Consider the following 22,755-nt stretch of genomic DNA (forward strand, 5'->3'; position numbering starts at 1 on the left):
TGCTGGGAGGACTCTGCACCCACCCCTCCTGTGTCTGGGCACTGCTGGGAGTGATAGGCACCCACCCCTCCTATGTCTGGGCACTGCTGGGAGGACTCCGCACCCACCCCTCCTGTGTCTGGGCACTGCTGGGAGTGATAGGCACCCACCCCTCCTATGTCTGGGCACTGCTGGGAGGACTCTGCACCCACCCCTCCTGTGTCTGGGCACTGCTGGGAGTGATAGGCACCCACCCCTCCTATGTCTGGGTACTGCTGGGAGGACTCTGCACCCACCCCTCCTGTGTCTGGGCACTGCTGGGAGGACTCTGCACCCACCCCTCCTGTGTCTGGGCACTGCTGGGAGGACTCTGCACCCACCCCTCCTGTGTCTGTGCACTGCTGGGAGTGATAGGCACCCACCCCTCCTATGTCTGGGCACCGCTGGGAGGACTCTGCACCCACCCCTCCTGTGTCTGGGCACTGCTGGGAGTGATAGGCACCCACCCCTCCTATGTCTGGGCACTGCTGGGAGGACTCTGCACCCACCCCTCCTGTGTCTGGGCACTGCTGGGAGGACTCTGCACCCATCCCTCCCATGTCTGGGCTCTGCTGGGAGGACTCTGCACCCACCCCTCCTGTGTCTGGGCACTGCTGTGAGTGATAGGCACCCACCCCTCCTATGTCTGGGCACCGCTGGGAGGACTCTGCACCCACCCCTCCTGTGTCTGGGCACTGCTGGGAGTGATAGGCACCCACCCCTCCTATGTCTGGGCACTGCTGGGAGGACTCTGCACCCACCCCTCATATGTCTGGGCACTGCTGGGGCTCATGTGTCTGTCCACTGGCGTGGTACGACCTGTACCCACGCTCTTAAGGCGTGGGTATGGGCTCTACCCCTACGGCACCCCAACAATGGCGGTACGGCCCGTACCCACGTCCCAAAGGCATGGGTACAGGCCGTACCGCCATTGTTGGGGAGACGTAGGGGTGGGCGTGGTACGACCCGTACCCACGCTCTTAAGGCGTGGGTACGGGCCGTACCCCTACGGCACCCCAACAATGGCGTTACGGCCCGTACCCACATCATAAAAGGCATGGATACGAGCCGTACCGCCATTGTTGGGGTGCTGTAGGGGTACGGCCCGTACCCACGCCTTAAGGCGTGGGTACGGGTCGTACCACGCCCACCCCTACGTCACCCCAACAATGGCGGTACGGCCCGTACCCACGTCCCAAAGGCATGGGTACGAGCCGTACCGCCATTGTTGGGGTGACGTAGGGGTGAGCGTGGTACGACCCGTACCCATGCCTTTGGGACGTGGGTACGGGCCGTACCGCCATTGTTGGGGTGCCGTAGGGGTACGGCCCGTACCCACGCCTTAAGAGCGTGGGTACGGGTCGTACCACGCCCACCCCTACGTCACCCCAACAATGGCGGTACGGCCCGTACCCACGTCCCAAAGGCATGGGTACGAGCCGTACCGCCATTGTTGGGGTGACGTAGGGGTGGGCGTGGTACGACCCGTACCCACGCTCTTAAGGCGTGGGTACGGTGTGTACCACAATTGTTATGTTGCCGGTTCGCGTCCATGTCGACTTCCGTTGTGGCGGACGCAGGCCTTGGTGGAGACGCCCCCGCCCCCCGAAGTGACCAGGCCCTGGGGGTCATGTATATACAGGGCATGTATGATTTTTAACTTGGGTGAGGGTTATGTTTCCTGCCCCTTTGCCCCTGGGTGTTGTTCTGACCTTCTGCGGCGTCTGCGTCGGTTCCTGTACACTAGGTGGACTGCTATGAGGGCCAGGATGACACGTAGGTTGGGGTCCATGGCTGTCCGTCGCGTACAGGTGCTCCTTCTGCGCGTCGTCCTGATTTCCCAGCAGTTTTTGGCTGCCGTAAAATATTGTCCGTGCGGAGTGACGTGGGCACGAATCGTACTTGCTGGTTCGTGAAACGCTGCCTGACTCCGTCCGGACGTCACGTCCGCGGTGTCCCGATCCGATTTGTATTTTTTTTTTTTGCCGGTCGGTGTTTTTGACGATTCGTACGGAAATGGTGTTTCTGTACGAATCGTACTTGCGGGTTTGTAAGGTGTTTTTCCCGGGTACGAGTCGGACGGAGAAAACGCTCCGTCCGACGGTTCGTACCTGGGTTTTAACAGATCGGAATCGACACCATAGTGTTCACTAGTGTATGTAGGTGTTTTCACTGTATTCTAAGTGTCTTTTAACATAGCACTGGCTCTAGGACTGGTTAGTCAGACTCAGTTACCACCAGTATGCGTCTGAAAAAGTTGAGGGTACAGGATGATTTTGCAACAAGGCTTCTTTCTGCTCTTCTGTTTGTTCTTTCTGCACGTTATCCTTCTTCCTGCACTTTTTTTCGTCTTTGAGGACTTCTGTTGCTTCTTTCTGCATTTCTTTTTTTTCTTTCTGTGCGTTTTTTCTTCTTTCTTCACATGTCCTATCTCTGTAGGCATAGTTAGAAATTAGCATTTTAAAAAACTTTGAAATGCATGAAAAAACCATAGGTTTCAGGCATGTTATACTTAGTAATTAGCATTTAAAAAACCTTAGAAATTCACTGAAAAAACCATAGGTTTCAGGGGCGTTATAGTTAGCTGGACTTTTCACTCGTACAAAACCATTGAAATTCCCCCGTTATAGTTAGTTCAGCTAACTATAACTCGCGCGCCCGCAATGCACTGCTGATGACGTCACATATTACATCACTCATGACATGGTCAGTGACATCACTGATGACATCACTGATGACATCACTGATGACATCATCCTTGTGATAGATTGGCAGACCTCCTCTCACCCTAATATAACCTTTGATACACACATTCAAAAATAGAAGCTAAAATTTTCAATACAATCGACATACCAATTCCAGTAACAACAACCTATTCAGTAATTCTAAGATCCACAAACACATCCAATCATTCACCAACAGTCCTATACAGTCACTCATACATGTACTCACTCATCATATGTACTCATACACCTATACATCCTGTTACACAATGCCACTCATCCATAGAGTTACACACACACATAGTCACTCATGCTAATAAAGTGGTATAAGAACCACGACTTGAGTCAGGACAATGTACACTCTGTACACAATGTCGAAAGGACATAGAATTGCTGGGACCAAGGAACCACCCACGGTTAGTAGTCAGGGACCCCGTGAAGGAACAACTTTCTTCTAAAAGAGGGCGGAGGTGGCAACTAAAGGCACTGATTCAAGTGCTGTGTGCATAGGTCTTATTTTAATAATATGCACCAGTCCACTAAATATTTATCAACTCACCCTAGGCATGCTTTCCTGCAATGGGATTAACAAGCTCGTTAAACAGTGAATTCCACATAAAATGTTGCTATTGCAAGCACAAAAAATCTATATCCAAACAAAAACGAAATGGCTTAATCAATGCTTGTTCAAGCTTTCTTTCGGCACAATTTGGCTGGTGTTTACCAGGCAGTTTGAGCTTTCAGTTTTTAGTGGGCAGGGCATAACCTGCTGCGAGGCATGCAGTAGTGGAGTATGGCTTTAAAACCCCGCCCACATTTTTAGCTGGCTTGTGTCATTGTTCTTTGTAAACGCTGGCTTCCGAGTCTTTATTAGGCTTGTTAGTCCCTCTTTAGTACCACCTTGTCTGCATTTGTTACCTCCCGGCCATTTACTGGTGTTGTTGCATGGTCTGCTTTATAAGATGGTGAGCACTATTTTCTTTAATGCTCTTCCCCTATTCCACCCACCACCTCGCAGCAAGCTGCACCCTTTTATTTTAATTTCTACTAATGGCGGTTAGCTTTAACTATAGTGGCTGCGGTTTTTCATTTGTTTATTTTAGCAGCTCGGTCCACATTTAGCGGCCGCGCTTAGTTATTTATTTATTTATTTCGTTTGCTAGCGCCCATGGGGCGCTTTCACATTCATAGAGGCCTCCCCCCTTTCTTTACACAAATCGCATCTAAAGAAAGGTACGTGGACAACATTAAAGTGAAAGCAGGGCATGGGCGCTTTTACCCCCCAAAAAAACATCTGTTTGTCAACTTGACAAACCGATGCTTTTTTTTTGTCAAAGCCCCCATGCCGCGGTTTCACTTTAATGTCAGACACGCCCCTTTCTTTAAACGCAGCTTGTTTTAAGAAAGGGGCGCGAAACCACGTCGGTGCGCCGCTCTCCCTGCTCCCCGAAGTTAGGAGCTCCCTAGGAGAGCGGTCCCTTATATTCCCCATTTTCCTTTTCCCGCCGATCCGGGCATGCCCCCCCATTGGGGGGTTTGCATCCTGCCTCGCCCCCCATTGGCTGCGGGGGGGGGGGTGGTAGCCGCGAGGCCAGCGCGTGGGCAGGAGGGGCTACTGTTTGCCGGTTCCGGTCGCCGGGGGCGCCCAGAACCGGTTCCTTCTCGCCACCTTCGGCGCGGCGCGGGTTATGGCGCCGGCCCCTGAGCCTCTCCCCCCCTTCGGGGAGGAACGGCGGCCTCTGCAATAACCCTCGCACTGCGCCTACCCGGTGCAACTTATTCTCCTGCCCCGCTGCCCCATTGGCGATCCCCAAAGAACTTAGCCAACAAGAATGGTACAGTTGTGGTCGTTGTTGGCCGCAGTTTTATTATGGTTACATACATCTGGTCATGACATCGGTCATATTGGGTTATTTGCGAACTGCCATCTCTTTGGACACAAAGCCGTGCCCCCCCATTCGTAGTTCGTTGTATCTCCAGTTCGTAAATGACCCGACCCCCCAACCAGTTCTGTTGTTGGTCCTTAGTATTCTTTCTTTGGTCCAATTACCACCGGGACCACCATTTGGTTGGTCACCCAAGCTTTCTGCGTGTAGGGAGGGGTAGCTTTCTCTCCCCCCGGAGTTAGGCCCCAACTCGCTACCTTTTGTGCCCTGCCGACAGGCCGGGTCTGGGCCGCGAGCGCCGTCTCCGTTTGCTACCCCTCTTTTGTTGGCCAGGCCACATCACCCTGCCGTGCGGCATCCCAAGGTGAGCGGCCCTCCTCCTACACACCGCCCTGTCGGTGTGTCTCGTTAGCCAACCATCGTACCGTTTTTCCGCCACGCCGCAGGGAGGCTCACGTCTTCTTGCGGCTCCCCCCACGCTCGTCCCCCTTTGTCTGTTTTTTTTTTTTTTTTTTTTTTATCTGCAACCTGCCAAGGCCATCGCGCCCCATAGGTTGCCCCAGAACACCTTCATCCCTTCATCTGATAGATGCACCCCATCCTTGCCATATAGCTCCAGGCGCCCTGGGTGAATCAGGCCATGTCTGATTGACTCCATGCCATTGGCACTGCAAAATTTGTGCATAGCGATGTTCAGTTTCCTTCTGCTGTTCTCCACCGCTTTGTGGGACTCTGCGCCCCTCCAGTGCCCCCTGCTGACCATTTCTGACCAGATGATGGTTGTTCCCCCGAACGCCGCCGATGCCCTTATGAGGTCTTCCTGCATTGTGTGGCTTAACGCTCTCCTCCCCATGCGTGTCAAGTCATTTCCCCCGAGGTGGATGATCAGTAGGTCCGGGTGCCATGCTGCATCCGCCAGGAGATGCTCGAGCGTTGTCGTCAGCCTGCTCCAGCTCATCCCTGGTTGTCCCAGCCACCGGATACACGTGCTTCTGGGCCTGTCTGCCAGCCTGTGGCCTGTCTGCCGCCACCAAGTTCCCATCCTGGCGACAAATGAGTGGCCCACTACCCATACCAGCCGGGGGCGTTTTCCTGTTGAACAATGGAGTGCATATCAGACCATCATACAGTCCTTGTATCAGCCCCCCCCCTTTTTTTTTTTTTTTTTTGGGAATTCTTGTGGCGTGCCACCCTGCCGTGCGGCATCCCAAGGTGGCATGCTGCGCGCCACTGACCCTGCCGTGCGGCATCCCAAGGCGAGTGGCGCGACCCTTTACGTAGGTTCAAAGCAGCTGCGGCCTGATATATGTTTTGTAGGCCCTGGACCGCCATCGGCCCATTTCTTGGATTCTTGCCTCTGGCATCCCGTGTTGTGATGCCGCCGTTGCTGCGCCGATCCTGAACGAGTGAGGAGCGAATGCTCACGAGGGCAGCCCTGCTTTATCCAGGGCTTGGCGCATCAATGTAGTAAATTGAAATCTGCTCAGGTTACTACCGTCCTGATGCTTGAACAGTGCTCCCCCGCCTGTGGGGCGAGCCACCATGTATTTCCGCAGGCAGCATACTGCACATGACCTGTTGCTCTGGATGCACCTCAGCTGCACTACCGTGCCCTTTCCTTCTTGGTCTGTTTTCGACCTTCGCAGCTTTATTTGCACTGAGGCTGGCCCGGGCTTGACGTCCTCTGCTTGGATGCAGCGCTCAGCCGGCCCCTGCCTCCTGGGGGCCACTAGCTTGCTAATGCGAAAGGCACCAAAGAACGCTACCCAGAACGCTGCTTGGAACAGGAGTAGTTCAAAGTTATCCTTCGTACACCATGATACGGCTTCCAACAAACTGCCTAATTTCTCAAAATCTATGGGCCTCCTGCCGTCCACCCTTTTTCCTTCGACCCGCCTCCACCCTTTCATGGCCGCCTTGAGGTACAAGGATGCTGTCGGGTCCTCCCCCGTATGGATTTTTGCAAAATGAGCCATGGCTGCCAGATGGGCCTGTGCCCAGGACCTTGTCTTTTTGTTGGCAAATGCCCACTGTATAAAGCGCTCCGCCGCCTTTCTTGTCCCCTCCCTGTCGGTCAGGGACTGGACCCCACCTATCTCCATCACTGTTGCAGCGTATTTTCTGTAGCGCCTAGCCGCTTCGGGGGTGAGGGACTGGTTCACCAGGATCGAGAGATCTACCCCCCCCAGGTCCCACAGTTGCGCTGGGAAAGGTGTCATATGTTCGTCCGCCCCGGGCGCCAGCTCCCTGAAACGGTCCATCTGTGACCTGGATAGGGCGTCCGCCACTGTGTTGTCCACCCCTGGGACATGGCGGGCCTTCACCTCCAAATTTCCTTCCAGCTGCAATTGAACCAACTGACGCATTAGCCTTAGGATGTCGGGGCACCTAGCCGCCCCCCTGTTAATGGCTTGCACCACCCCCTTGTTGTCAGACCAGAGTGTTAGTTTCATGTTCTTTAGCTCACGTTTCCATATTGTCATGGCCACCACAATGGGGAACAGCTCCAAAAATGTTATGTTGTCTGTGAGACCTATTCTGTGCCATCTCTCCGGCCACTGCCTAGCACACCACTTCCCGCCAAGAATTGCCCCAAATCCTGCACTGCCCGCTGCATCGGTAAACAGGGCTATCTGCTTGGCTGTTACCCAGCCCTCCCTCCATATGAGGACGCCATTGAAGTCCGCGAGAAATTTATCCCACATACATAGGTCTTGTTTTACTCCCGTTCCCAACCGTACGTGATGGTGCTGATGTGTGAGGCCTGCTGTCAACTGCGTGAGTCGCCTTGCGAACACCCTACCCACTGGTATGACCCAGGCAGCGAAGTTGAGCTTCCCAATTAGCCTTTGTAGCTCCCTGAGCGTTGCTTTGTTCTTACCGCACAGGCCTCGCACTTCTGCCCTAAAGTCCTCTACCTTGTCTTGAGGGAGCCTAGCCGTTCCGGCCACGGAGTCCAACTCTATGCCTAGGAATGTGAGCTGTGTGGAAGGGCCCACTGTTTTATCTGGGGCCAGGGGAATCCCTAGCGCCCCTGCCAGCTCTTCAAACGCTGCCAACGTGCTCCCACAGATTGGTGACTGGGGGGGACCCGTAAACATGAAGTCATCCAGGTAATGGAGCTTCCCCCCTTTTGGGTGTCTCTCATGCAGGGCCCATTCTATAAATGTGGCGAACATCTCAAAGTATGCGCATGATATGGCGCAGCCCATGGGCATGGCTTTGTCAATATATCGGTCCCCTTCCCACTGGAAACCCAACAGATGAAAACTGGAGCGGTGGACAGGTAACAGACGAAAAGCAGACTTTATGTCTGCTTTGGCCATTAGTGCCCCCTGCCCTGCCATTTTTACCATATCAATAGCATCGTCCACGGATGCATAGCTCACCGAGCATGCCTCTGGGCTTAGGCCATCGTTCACTGAAGATCCTTCAGGGAAAGAGAGGTGGTGTATGAGCCGGAATTGTCCTGGCTCCCTTTTGGGCACGACCCCCAGGGGGGAGATCACCAGGCCTTTTTGCAGGTGCAGTGGTAGGGGGCCCTCTATCCTGCCTTATGACTTCTCCTTCGCCAATTTCTTGGTGACCACCCCTGGGTGCTGTCTAGTGGATTTCAAGTTCTCTGCCCCCCCCAGGGGAGGTGTGCCACTGAACGGTAGAACAAAACCTTCTTCAAAACCTTTGACTAATGTTGCTGCGTCTGCCCTGTTATGGTATTTATTTGCCAATTTACGCAGCTGATGTATGTTAATTGGGGACCTGGCTAACTGGCAATCCTCCAGACCCCGCAGCACCCCATCACTGTTTACTTTTCTTGTCCTTTTTGTCCCTCTTCCGATCCTGCTTGCCTCGACACCCAGCTGACGGGTGCCCGCCCCCGCAATTGGAACATGCGTGCAGGAACTTACATGCTGCACCCCACGTGCATTCTCCGGCATCAAATCTCCAGCAAATTGCAGGCGGGCCATTAGATGGGTTCGGTTTCCCCGCGCTAAACTTGGGCCTGTGGAACGCCTTCCCCTTCCCTCTATAGGAGCTCCGAAAGGACTGGTCACTCTTTCCTGCCCAGGCTTTTACCTCTTTGGCCACTAGCATCTTATGTATGAACCCAGAGACATCCTCCTCATTCCATTCCATCTCTGTATGCCTCTGCATCTTCAACCTAAAACCTTTGTCATACTCTAGCCATGCATCACCTGGGAATTGTCTCTGGGCCCAATGAATATTAGATTCGTATAGCCATAAATCTGCTGCGCAGCGCGGGAATTTCTCTACAATGATGCACGCCATAATTCTGAATGCATCCAACCAATTATCAAAGTTTCGCTCCTTCCTGGCGCCGCGCCTCTCCCTCTTGTCTTCCTCCTTCCTATCACAGGCTGTGAGGTCCAACCCCTCCATTTGAACCTCCAGCAAGGAAAAAATATCTTTAAACTCTTTTCGCCATATCCTTTCTTTAACCACCACCGGGATAAGACTTGCCAAGCCCGTAGCCCTTGTGGTCAAGGACGCAGGGCCAGGGGATGGCCTGCTGTAGCCTTCTGCGGCCGGAGACTCGCTTGCTGGGGCGCTTACGCCGCCCGTGTAGCCCTATGCCGCCAAGGGTGACCCCGCCTCGCCCTGGCTACTCTGCCCACCTTGTCCTTGCAGTCTAGCTTGCCGTGCCCACCCGGGATCTATCAAGTGCCATGGCAAGCCAGGCGTGTCATCTGCGCGCTGTGTCAGGGTTTCCCCGGAACCCTGCCCAAAACCTTTCAGCAATAAGGGCGCCATTGATTTCACACATTCTTGCACAATAGTCGCAATATGCTCACCGCCTGTAGCTCTGCTGGGGTCTCCGCCGCTGTCGCCTTTTGGTGCGCCCCCCGATGGTGGGTTCCTCTTTTGCGGCTTTCTCCTGGGAACCTTCCTCTGAGCCAGCCCTGGTGTGGCAGTCTCTGGCGCTGCCGTCTTCTGCTTTTTTGGCGATGGTGGGTCAGCGTCATCCGATGCCTGCGCCTCTGCACTTTCTTCTCCCTCGAGGCCCAGATGTGGCTTCAGCCACTCCCTGCCGTGTACCTCAGCTGCTTCCCTGATGCGCTTGAGGAGCTCGGCAATTTCTTCAGGCTGCCCTTCTGCCATCGCTGTTGGCGGGGTGCTGCCGCTCGCTTATGCACCAAAATGATGTATTATATTATAGATGTTCCACTTTTGCCAAGCACCTCCGGGCCGGGTATCGAGTTTTCTGCCCCCAAGCCACCGATCTGCTGCTTCTGCCTGCTGCTCAGGCTCTTAAAGGGGGAGGGGCGCGTGGTGCGCGCGATACAAAACAAGGCCTGCCGCTCTCCGTGACCCTTGGCCCTTTAAATCTTTCCGGCGCGTTCGTTCAGACGTGCGCGCGTCCCGCTGGGTGCACCAGCGACCCAGCGCGCTAGCGGTGATCCGGGAGAAGGAGCTGCTCCGCGACAGTGCGTGTCCTCAGGCTACCTGTCCCGTTGTTGGAAGGACTCCGGCGTAGCGGTAAGCTCCTCCCCCTTTCTCCGGGTTGCTTGGGGGCCCTGGGACTGCTCCGGGAAACGGTGCGTGGTTGCTTGGCTTGGGAGGACACCGGGTTGCTCCAGGGGAACTCCGCTCGTGGTCCGCTCGTTGCTCGTGGTAGAGGGGGCGTCACCTTCTCCGTCCGACGCTGGCAATGCTTCCCTCCGCTCGCTGTTCGTGGCTCGCCTCGAGCAACCGGCACACTACGAGGATCTCTCCCAGGGATCTCGCCACTCGGAGGGGAGGGGGCGCGCCGAATCACCCCGGTCCTGGACTCTATGCCTGGTCACCGTTCCGTAGTTCGTCCAGGCAGCGCTTCGTCGTCCGGCAGTACTTCGTCCCTTATCTTCGTCCAGGCAGCAAAACCATTTGCAGGAAACCACGTCGGTGCGCCGCTCTCCCTGCTCCCCGAAGTTAGGAGCTCCCTGGGAGAGCGGTCCCTTATATTCCCCATTTTCCTTTTCCCGCCGATCCGGGCATGCCCCCCCATTGGGGGGTTTGCATCCTGCCTCGCCCCCCATTGGCTGCGGGGGGGGGTGGTAGCCGCGAGGCCAGCGCGTGGGCAGGAGGGGCTACTGTTTGCCGCTTCCGGTCGCCGGGGGCGCCCAGAACCGATTCCTTCTCGCCACCTTCGGCACGGCGCGGGTTATGGCGCCGGCCCCTGAGCCTCTCCCCCCCTTCGGGGAGGAACGGCGGCCTCTGCAAGAAAGGGGCGCGACCTCCATGAATGTGAAAGCAACGCATGGACGCTGGTAAAAAATAAATATTTATAATGCAATAATTCACGCGTTTAGGAGAGTTTAAGCTATTGCATTGCCAATATCTTAAACTCTCATTAATGCGAGACCTTTTGCATTGCAAATGCTTGTTTTTTGTGCCCCCGTTTCTGAACATTTAACCTGGAATTCAGTGTTGTTTGACATCACAAGGGCTTGAATTAGATGAAAAAGGGTAATACATTTAAAGTTGTCCCAGATATCTTGTCCGGCTCGCCACAAATCTTCAAGATGTCACTGAAACCATTCCAAAGCTCTTGCTCAATAAATCACTGCGCAGTCGCTGGCAGCAGAGTCGAGAGTATATGTTGATAGAGGCCCAGTTCACGTTATGATGCGTTGGCACATTTGCTCTCAGTCCAGAATTTCAGGCAGAGATAAAAGCGTGTGAGGAATGCGTAAAATCGGCATTAACCTTCAGAAAGAGCCAAACTCTGAAGGAAATTTCGAGCATGTTCCAAGTCTGTGGGAAACTAAAAAAAGCTGTTTTTTTCCAGAAAAATCTGAGCAGCAGATTTGGATTGCTCCTGTTTATTAATTTGCCGTTCTTTAATGTGAATTCGTTAAAATGCTTGCTAATCAACTAAAAGTCTACTAGTGAGAGACTGACCTCTAGCGGATTTGTTTCAGAATGCATTGCATTTAGGTAGCACAGGCAACCATGACAATATTTTGTTGTTGACCAAAAACAACAACTCTATGGAAGTCAGCAATCTTCAGATCTGACCAAAACACTGTCAAATTAGAGCTTTGGGGCCTTTAAACAGAGAAAGCCTAGCCTACCGCAGAACACTCTTTAAGATTTTATATGGGTTATTTCTTGAACACTTGAGTTTCACTTTATGCAATCAATTAAATCACTGGATTGACATATGCTAAAAGCAATAGTATTCAAAATATAAACTTTCCCAACACCCATTGCTCCGGCGACACTGCCATGAGTGAACCAAGAGAAATCAATTTGTCATGGCGGCCTATATTGTTCTGCTACTTGGGATGACATTATTGTCTACTAAACTGTACACAAGTGTAGATTTTTTATAGCACGTATCATTAACTGACCCTAGGTGCTCACAGATTCGACATGCAGTCAAAATGAGGGCAGAGTGAAGTGATTTACGTGGGATTACATACTTTTGTGAAATGAAGAAGTATGGATTTGAACCCAGGTTCCCTAGTTAGACATTTTACATTTCAGCCACTAGTGAATACTTCCTGCTCTCACCCTTTCACTTCCAAAGAACAATGCCTTGTGCTCCATTAGTTCATGACCTGAAGTAGTAAACTATTTTTAATAACTATATCACATATTATTTCAATCTGAAACTATAATACATAGATAAAATGTCAATCTTGAAAAAAGTGCAAAGGAAAGTAAGTGTAAGGCTAAGCCAGAGACTATTTGTATGTGAATATCGCTACCTGCCGCTAATTTATGAAATGGTAAACCGGGTCAGCAGCACCTCAATGGCGAAAATGACATCAGTTGGCAAACAAAGTGAACTCTGACTTACCACAGACGTTCCTGTGCACTTACAGATGAGCAATGTAACGTCTGTGAATTGCAGCTCAGCTGCCGCAGACAGACAGAGCAAAACTCAACTTGTTGGGTGCCATCTGCTCAGCCGTTCTGTGTAGAGCAGTTGTCTTTTTAAAAACAAGCATTGGCATAGCCAATAGGTCTCGCCTTTGGGACCTTATTAGTGTTTAGCCATGCAACACTTGCATAACTAAATACTTATAAGGTCCCAAAAGCGAGACCTATTGGCTATGTCAAGCGGCCGCACGACCGCGAAAGTGATCGCGATCAAACATCAAAGCGGCCGTGTGGCCGCGAAAGTGAAAGTAATCGCGGTAAAGCGCAACGCGCGCGCCCGCGCACATGCACTGGAGCTCTAGGCTGGCCTGGTAGCACTTTTTGGAGCCCTCTCAATAAGTCTCGCCAGGCCAGCGCATGCGCTGTGTCTAATGACATTAGGGGGGTCCAAGAGCAGGGCGGGAGATGCTGTACTTGGCTCTATTTCACCTCCCCATTCCACATGGTTCAGAGGCCAATGAAAAGACAGTCGTTCGACACAAGCCAGGGTCCAGCCATGCTTGGCCTGGCCACCTATTTGTAAATGTAAAACTATTTCTATGTTTAAAATTCGACCGAATAAACTAGCAAGAACATACATTTTACGTTTCTCAGACTTGACAACTATATATATTTATTCTAATAGGATGCTCCATATGTGTGCTACATTCAAAGGATGCCCAATACCATGAACACCAGTGGGGGGCATTAGCAGGAGGCATTGTTTATAGAAAGGCATAACGGAAAGGAAAACAGGGGCAGAAGGAGACCTAAAAGGACACAAGCTTTTCAGGGATGCGATTGTATATGAGCAATTTGGGTTACTTTTCCAATGAGATTAAAGATCAAATTATCAAATTTATGTTTACCTTCACGAATCCAAGTAATGTGCCTCTTTACAGTTTAGCACTGCATCGGGATAGTGTGACAAAAGGTGGTTTGTGCTGGAGGAAAATGTCTCCTGGGCACCCTCGGGTTAAACTCCAGCTGATGAAAAAATGCTGGCACTCATTGTTGCTCCGAATCCTGCCCTGCATCATGCCCTGGAAGGTCTGAGAGTGCAGCTCTACTTGGCAGAGCCTGGGCTTCTTCCAGAGCAGCAGTTTACCAGGCATTCGTGCTGTCCTGGCAGCTGCTGTCACCTCTGCCCTGCGCACTTTATTCCACTGATGTCTGCCGGAGCTTTCCAGACCTGGCACGGGCCACATATTTGTCTAAAGGTATAGTGGGGCAATGTGAGGCAAAGGATGCTTCTGCGAGAGTTTATCTATGGATGCGGTGCTCTGTTTTCAAGAGTTAAAGGCTTCACTTAGTGGCACACTCTGTGACGGCGCAAACTGTTGTAAGCTTAGATCGGTCCATGAGCGTTGCCTAGAGTTGCTGTAAAATTCCCATAGACGTCAAGCGATATAACTGGTACAATTCGGGGGGTTTGTGTGCATCCAAGCCCAAACATCAAAATATTCGCTGCTGAATCCTCATCAGCGAGCCCAGTGACCTTGTACTGCTTTACCTGACTGGTTAGCTCTCCTCCCGTGAACTTTAAGCGCTATGGGCCATAGATGCAAAAGGTTTGCTTCTCAGTAATCCGTTGCAAATTGGTTACTGGTCGCAAAACCATCATTTTGCTATGTAAGAAAAGCATTCGGAGCTGTACATTTTGCAATGTGAATTAATAACGAAGCAATATTTTACCAACTCCAAATAGCTAATTGCTATTAAGAAATCATTAATAGCAAATCGCTATTTTTATGTTTATCGCATTTGCAAACAGTAACTAGTTGCAAATGCACCATTTTGCATAGGCAATTTACCACCAGCTCAAACAAGGTGGTAACTGTGTGCAAACTATAAATCTGTCCCAGAATGCATCTACAGTTTTGCAAAATGGCTGCTCTTTATGTGATGGCAAGAAGGATGTTTATTCTGGCTGTTTAGCAGAAAAGGGGGAGAAGACAGAAGAGTATCTTTAGACTGAGAATCACACTACCTTAGGAAGAGCTATATCTAAAGTACAGGCTAGGCAGCACTGTTACCCTGGAGCACATATTTGATTTAAAGCCTCATCTTGAGAGACACACCTTGTGCATAAGTTAATTCCTACCCATGTGCATGTGTTATGTAGTTTGTATCTCTTAGCCTCTGGTAGCTACAAAGGAGTGATTGCGGGAGCTGGTGGTGTTTCAGAGTGTCCTTTCTCGTTTTTTGTGCATTTGCAGGTGTAATGTTATTGCACATTCAGGCCTATATATATTGCCCCAGAAATGCACAAGAATTGCACACCACTAAAATAGAATTCTATAGGGTTGCTAACTTCCCTCATGTCAATGGATGCATAGATGGCATACATGTGCCTATATGTCCACCATCAGACACTGAGCATTTATTCAGGAATCACCAAAAATACTAATTAAACTCATTAAAATACTCTATGGCAGTTGGTGGTGAGACGGTGGGGGAGGTGGGGCCTCCTCCTGTTCTTATGACTCACACCGGTGGCTTGCCACCTTCTCTTTGGTACACAATCTGAGATCATACAATCTCTTCCTTATATCCTCAATTGATCTCTGGGTGACTCCAACCAGGTTCAATCAATAAATCAATCAGGGAATTTTGACGCGCACTACTCACCCGTGAGGGTCTCAAGGTGCTGGGGGAGGGGGGCAGTTCCAGTCAGTCGAAGGGCCAGGTCTTGAGGGTCTTCCTAAAGATGTGCAGGGAGGGGGCGCATCTGATGTCGATCGGGAGCTTGTTGCAGGTCTTGGCCACGATGTAGGAGAAGGTTCTTCCACCCGCTCTTGCTCTGCAGATGCACGGGGGTTCGGCGAGGTCGGCAGATTAGAGGTTTCTCTTGGGTACGTGAATGGAGATTCTATCATTGAGATATTGTGGTCTGGTGTTGTGTAGGCATTTGTAGGCATGGGTGAGTATCTTGAAAGTCACTCTCTTCTTGACGGGGAGCCAGTGGAGGTTTTGCAGGTGCTGGGTGATTTTCTCGTGTCGAGGGATGCCGAGTACGAGTCTGGCTGCGGTGTTCTGTATGGTCTGGAGTTTGCGTAGCAGAGACTTTTTGATCCCGGCGTAGAGGGCGTTTCCATGGTCCAGTCTGCTGGTTATGAGTGCGTGGGTGACGGTCTTCCTTAATTCGGGGGATCCATTTGAAGGTCTTCTGAATGATGCAGAGGGTGTTGAAACAGGTGAAGGAGATGGTGTTGACCTGTCTGGTCATGGAGAGGGAGGAGTCGAGTATGATGCCGAGGTTCCGGCCGTGGTCCATGGGGGTGGTGGGCTGCTGAGGGCGATGGGCCACCAGATGTTGTCTCATGCAGAGAGGGAGGGTCTGAGCACGAGAACTTCTGTCTTCTCCAAGCTGAGGTTCAGGCTGCTGCTGCTCATCCAGGATGCAACGTCCTTAGTTTTTTCCTGGAAGTTGAGTCTGGTGGTAATGGGGTCCTTGGTGAGGGTGAGGATGAGCTGGGTGTCATCAGCGTAGTATACTATGCTGAGTCTGTGATGTCTGATGATGGCGGCGAGGGGGGCCATGTAGATGTTAAAGAGCGTAGGGCTGAGTGATAATCCTTGGGGTACTCCGCAGTTGATTTCCGTGGGTTTGGAGAGAAAGGGTGGAAGTCTGATTCTTTGGGTTCTGCCGGTGAGGAAAGAGTAGAGCCAGTCGAGGGTGGTTCCCTGTATGCCGGTGTCGTGGAGTCTGGCGGTGAGTGTGCAGTGGGAGAAGGTGTCGAAGGCTGCAGAGAGGTCGAATAGGATCAGGGCCACGGTGTGTCCTTGGTAGAGGAGGGTGCTGATGTTATCTGTAGTGGCGAGTAGAGCGGTCTCAGTACTGTGTTTGCTGCGGAATCTGGATTGGATCCGGATTGCATCCCCTTCCATATTTTTTTCTTCTGGGACTTAGGCACTCTCAGGGATGACTTACTGAACAGTTGGTCATAATGACCTGCACATTCCTCTGTTCCTTTTCTAAATATTTCAGGTTTCCTCATCCAAAATGGATTCTCCTGGTGAGCTGCTGCACCAACTGTCTGCAGCTTTAAAGTGATGCCTACTTCCTGCTGCTGATGTCATCACTGTATGCCAGATGCAACAGTCACTATGACTTTGGTTGCTATCTGCAACTTCATTTGCTATTTAGGAAATCACTAAACTCAACTCCCTAAATACTGAACCAACTACATAAGGAATAGCTATTTTGTGTGTGATTTATTATGTACATACCGGTTAGCGATTATTAAACAAAGATTTGCAAGAATTCGTTTCTTGGTAATTGCTATTCGGTCATTTTGTACCTATGCCCCCATATTCTGAGGGTAGTGCTTTCCAGTCTTGGTACAGAGCTTTAGAACTCTGTTGCAGACAGCACTGTATGCAATACTACATAGTGTGGGTTTTGGGTAGCCATGGCCCATGATGGGATGGCTTTCCTCCCCATTTCAATTCCCTGCTCCTGATTAGATGGCTTGCCTCCATATTCCTAGGTTTGATTAGCCCCTAGTGTATTTTTACTTTATATGTTTTTGGTTGCATCCTTTCACAGCTGACTTCAGGAAATTAGTTCTTCTTCCTTTTTTTAATTTTTAGAATGTTTGTGGTTTAGCCCTTCATGAGTGCATGTCTTGTTTTTTCCACTCGCTCTCTCTCTCTCTTCCTCTTTTCTGCAAGCTCCTCAGGCAATCTTTCTCTTGTTCCCCATCACACTCTCCACACCCATCTTCCCCTGTTCCCCTTCACTGCTTCAGTTTATTTTGACTCCCCCCGTGACGCTAAGCACTTATGTGGCTCTGTGTCTCTTTCTTTCCTCTGTCCACCTCACTGCAATGCAGTTGGCTTTGCCAGTGCTTGTAAAAATGAGCCAGAATTGGCAATGTCAATAGTAGAGGCCAGCCACCTTGGAATTGTATTTTCCGTACTTCCAAAACAGCTGTCACTTTGCTTGTGGATACAACGTGGTGGCCATCTTGGAACAACAGAAAATAATATTGGTCTTTTTGAAATGTTATTGTATACTTTAACAGGGGCTGCTAAGTTGCTGCTTGATGAAACACAGTGGCCATTCTGGAACTAAACAGAATAACTTTTCAAGATGGCTCAACATTTGTTTCTGTAGGAAATGCTAGCAACAGAAGAGAACCCACCAGTGACATTTTCTCCACAATAAATTCTCTATAGTGGAGGTAAATGAAAGGTGAGGTTTCCTCCAATTTTAGCATTTCTACTAAAAATAAGGGAACCACGTCCATTTTAGGGCTACATTTAGGGGGATGCCACTCCCATCATGTTGATTTCATGCGCATTAGGCCACATTTCAAGTCTCTGGCCTCATTTAGAGTTTGGATGGATCTCAAAATATGAGAGAGAAACTCTAAATTCGGCGCATAATCCACAGACTGAATTTCCTCGTCAATAATATCCCTATGATGGAAGAATTTATGATGCTGGATCCTGAGAGAAATCGGAGGATCTTCACTTCCCTCCAAACTCTAAATGAGGCATCTGTTTTAACTAATACACAGGTCCGTAAATGCCTTCAGAATTCAGTTTCTCTGTATTTGTAGAAATCCTTCTCTTTTTTTAGAATTTTACCTGTGTGGAAATACTTTACCTTGCACAATTTGTGGCGTTTTTACAGTAATCTAAATGTTTTATTTGTTTGGATGCACAATCTAGGCAAGAAAACTTTTAAAAGTCGGCATTGTTCTCAGTGGTGTAAGTGCCATCTTGGGAATTTTGGGACTCCAGGCAAGACATATTTTGGTTCTCCCTTGTTTAGAACAATTTTGAATGTAGTATCCATTTTTGAAAGCAGTAACATTTAAATGTAAAAAGTTAGAGAGGAAATAGCAACTTAACTTAGCCGCTGAGAGCAAGCTTTTTTATAAAGTCGCCCTCTAACAGTTTAGGAAAAATATCAAGAGAGCGAAAGTTTGTCTGTTCTCTAAACAAATTGCAGTAGCAGAAAATGTGCAAAGAACTGTTTTCAAAATTGCAACCTCTTTCCTGCATCCCGATGTTGGTAAACAATCCACCCCGTCATCTCAGCAGTTTTCCGACAACTTGTCTACCCTTTTCATGAAAATGTTGACAATATTCATTCTAGGTTTAAAAATACAAAGAACTCTGACTCGTCTAATTCACTGCAAGAATCAGATTCTCACTGTAATGACAATCATGTAGCTATCTTTGAGAAGATATCCCTAACTGACTCAGAAATGATCATTCAACTAGGCCAAAGCGATTCCTCCTCACCGGGCCGACAAAACACTCTGTTTAGGTCTGGCACACAGTAATCAAAAATCTGGGTTGGGAACGGAAACTGACACTAGCAACACCCCTCTGGGACTCGGAGAGACTGGGGGCCATATGTATGAACACATTTTCCCATAGACACAGAATGGGTAAAAAGCTTTGATACATCTGGCCCAGGGTGATCTATGGAAGTCGAAAGGATTTGACAAATGGGACCTCATCGGGATCTCTTCTATTGGGGACCTATGGGTAAAGGGCGAAGTAGTGACATTTGCCTTCGTGCAACAGAAATATGAGTTCACCAACCCAGAATACTTCCGTTACCTCCAAGTCCGACATGCACTACAATCACACCTAACTAAAGGCTCCTCTCCCCCAGAATCCACACCTCTCGAGGACAGGCTGCTTTATGGCTATCTACCAGAGAAAGCAATCTCCCTCACATATAAAAAACTGATAAATAACACAGCAGACCCTCTTCAGGGCACCAGTGGGAAGGGGATGGCCTCGAACTAGACGACGAGGAATGGCAAGAGGCACTAGCCTCCCCAAGGGAAGTGGCTATCTCGGCCAGGTTACGACTCGTCCAGCTCAAAATCCTACACAGGGTGTACATTAACGGACCCTGCCTGATTCGAATGGGTAGGGCAGAAGGGGGAGAATGTAGAAGACACTGTGCTTCTGAGTGAATGTTTATGCATATCCTATGGGATTGTGATCTTATCCAGGGGTACTGGCGTCAAATACATGCAGTTCTTGGTGCGGTGTTGGGCCTTGCCCTCCGCCTTGAAGCGAAGAGATGCCTACTGAATGTGTGGGAACCCACAGATCTGAGCAGAGCGGGTAGGATCTGGGTAACACTGGGCCTCACGGTAGCAAAAAGGAATATAGCTCAGCTGTGGGGAGCTGCGAGCCCACCGACCATAACAGAATGGAAGAAAAACATGGATTGATGCATGTTCCGGGAAAAAACAGTTTACAGTGCGAGGGGTTGCTCTAAGAAGTGGTCTCAAATCTGGGGGGCATGGAACACGTACAGAGGGGAAATTTGCAGTCCTCCCCGCTGCCTCATCGCTGATGATTTGTCCTAATCATAAAGAATGTATCCCATGATGTACCATTGCTCTATTCTTGTAGTCACCATGATTGCCAATAAGTTGTCAAATGAATTCCTCCTGTCTGTAATTATCCACATGATTCATGTTTTAGCGCCGATTCCTGTTGTTTAATAAAAAGAATTATAAAAAAAAAAAAATGATCATTCAAAAAGTTAGATCTGGCTCTCCAGTAGACGTTTGTCCTCCTTACATCTTGTCGCAAGCTGTGGACTCCCTAAACTTGCAGATTAACTCCCTGTTTAATCTTTTCCTTTACTCTGGCTTTGTTCCTACAGGCAGGAAAAAGGCACTGGTGTTGCCACTTATAAGAAAAAATCCAATCTTGAACATTTAAATCCTAGGAACTACAGACCTATCTCTTTACTCCCTGCCTTAGGGAAAATGTTAGAGTCTTTGGTTAACCACCACATTACAAGCTTTATTGTAAACACCAACTCTCTACATCCAACTCAATTCTGCTATAGCACCAGTTTCAATATAGAATCAGTCACATTTAGAGGTAACAGATTTTAATAAAACTAGGCTTGATCTAGGAATAAAATCTATAGTATTACTACATAACTTTTCTGCCACTTTCAGTATGGTGTCTCACTATATCTTACTACAGCGGCTGAAAAAGGCTGGTTTAGTCTGCACTGTCTAGAATTGGATAAAACCTTCTCTTTCCAACAGGAAACAAGCGGTCTACTGACGTCCTTATACCTCTGGTTAGAGGGAAGTGAACTGTGACGTACTGCAAGGATCGGCCCAAATGGTCAACTCTGTTTAACATTCATATGGCCCCCTCATCTCTATTGTACTATCTTGGGGCTTCAATTTCGTGTCCTATGCAGATGACATTCAGCTGATGTATGCTTTCAACCATCTGAATGACTCAATCACAGCTAACGTCCAGGGTTGCCTTCTGGCAGTGTCTGAGTGGATGCATAAGAGCTGCCTCAGCCTCAATTCTGATAAATCTGAGATACTGGTCTTTGGCACCCCTTCTCCTATTGATATGACCAGAATATGGCCTACTGAGATAGGCAAACCTCCTTCTCCCACATTAGTTGAAAAAACTCTTGAGGTAAAAATGGGCATGGCCCTTTCTTTTAAACCCCAGGTTAAGTCAACTGAACGTGTCTGTTTTTCCTTGCTAAAATCTTTGAGGAAGATCTTAAAATTCCTGCCAGAGGATACTCAGAAAGACATTCTCCATACCCTATTTACATCAAGATTGGACCACGCCAAAGTCCTTTTCCTTGGGCTCCGCAGGAGTTGATTAATGCACTACAAAATGGTTCATAATGCGGCCACTCGGCTTGTATTAGACATTCCTAAGAGGAAATCGAATTGGCAAGGTCTGAAACTGCTACATTGGCAATCAAGCAAAGAATAAAGTTCAAAACCCTCATGATCATCTATGGGGCTGTACATCAGATGGGCCCAGTCTACAGCCAGGATAACATAAAAAAGTATCAACACTCTAGGACCCTTCACTCTGCGTGCCAAATTCTTCTGTGCATTCCTAGGGTGCATAAAGTAATGGCTGGAGGTATATCCTCCTCTTTTCTGGCTACCATTCTGTGGAATTCGCTTCCAGAACATCTTCAGCGTATCCCCACAGATCCGCTTTTAAGGCTCTGCTGAAGACACACCTCTTGAAAGAAACATGATCAAGGCTTCCCGCTCTTTTAGAGACCCTGTCGCTCTGGTAGGGGACTTAGATTCATGCTTCTCTTCATCCACTTAGCACTGGAACTCTCTGGTTGGAGTTGTTGTTGCCTTCCACAAGTTTGTCTTATTCATTCATTTATCTAATTCAAGCCGTTGGATGCAAGACAATATTATATTATACATGAAACTTCCAGAAATAGGTTACACAAACCAGCCAAAAGCTAAAGCTGCCCAGTTTCTGCCAGCTAAACAGAACCAAAAGAAAGCTTGAATAGGTTCTCTTTTAATGCTTGAATGTAGATTGTTTGCAACAACATTTTATGTGCAATTCAATGTATAGTCAACCTATACTTCCCATTGTAGGAAATACACTCTAATGGCGAGTTGGTGGATGTTTAGTGGGCTAGTGCATAACATTAAAATGTGATATAGTCACCTATCACTTGAAAGTGAGCTTCTATGGCCAAATGTGCATAATCACAAATATATGACCCTTCACAATTAGCATCCTTGCTGCAACATTGAAAATCAAAGCGGTGCTCCAAGGGCTTTCATCATTTCATTAGGTAAAATATACATTTCCTCCTTAATTCACTACCCTTGCTTTACTGGCCCTCAGTTATCTCCAACTCTACTGAGTAAAAGAAATGCAAGAGGTGAGAGCCAATAGCAGAATAGAGAGGTAAATAAAATAGTATAAAAAATAGAAGCATTACAGAGCGAAAGGAAATACAGATATATGTGAGGTAGGCAGACATGTAAGGTAAAGAGAGAAAATGTAAGGTAGGCAGAAAGAAAGATATAGAGTGGTAACAAGAGAAAGAAGTGGATAGAGAAAGAGGGGTAGATAAATAAGTACATTTGTAACGTGAGGTAGAGAGAGGTAGATAGGGAAAGGGAAATGTAGAGAGAGGCAGAGTAGTGGCAGGGGGGTAACAGAGGCCCCGCATCCCCCGTGGTGCGGGGGGGGCCAGCTGCAGGGGGCCCCCTAAGAGCAGAACTACGGTCTGAGGCCTCCGAATAAAATGCGGAGTGGGGGCCCCTCTGTGTACATTGCAGGGGGGCCCCTTAAACTTTCATTACGCCACTGAGTAGTGGGATACACAATGTGAGGTGGGGGAGAAAGGTAAGGTAGAAAGAGGGTTTAGTTAGAGATAGGTAGCGACAGAAAGACAAATAGCAAGTCAGGAAGGGAGGTGAGGAAGTAAAAGGAGCATAGAAAGA

The sequence above is a fragment of the Triturus cristatus genome, chromosome 1_2, assembly GCF_964204655.1.
Source record: "Triturus cristatus chromosome 1_2, aTriCri1.1, whole genome shotgun sequence".
NCBI lineage: Eukaryota > Metazoa > Chordata > Amphibia > Caudata > Salamandridae > Triturus > Triturus cristatus.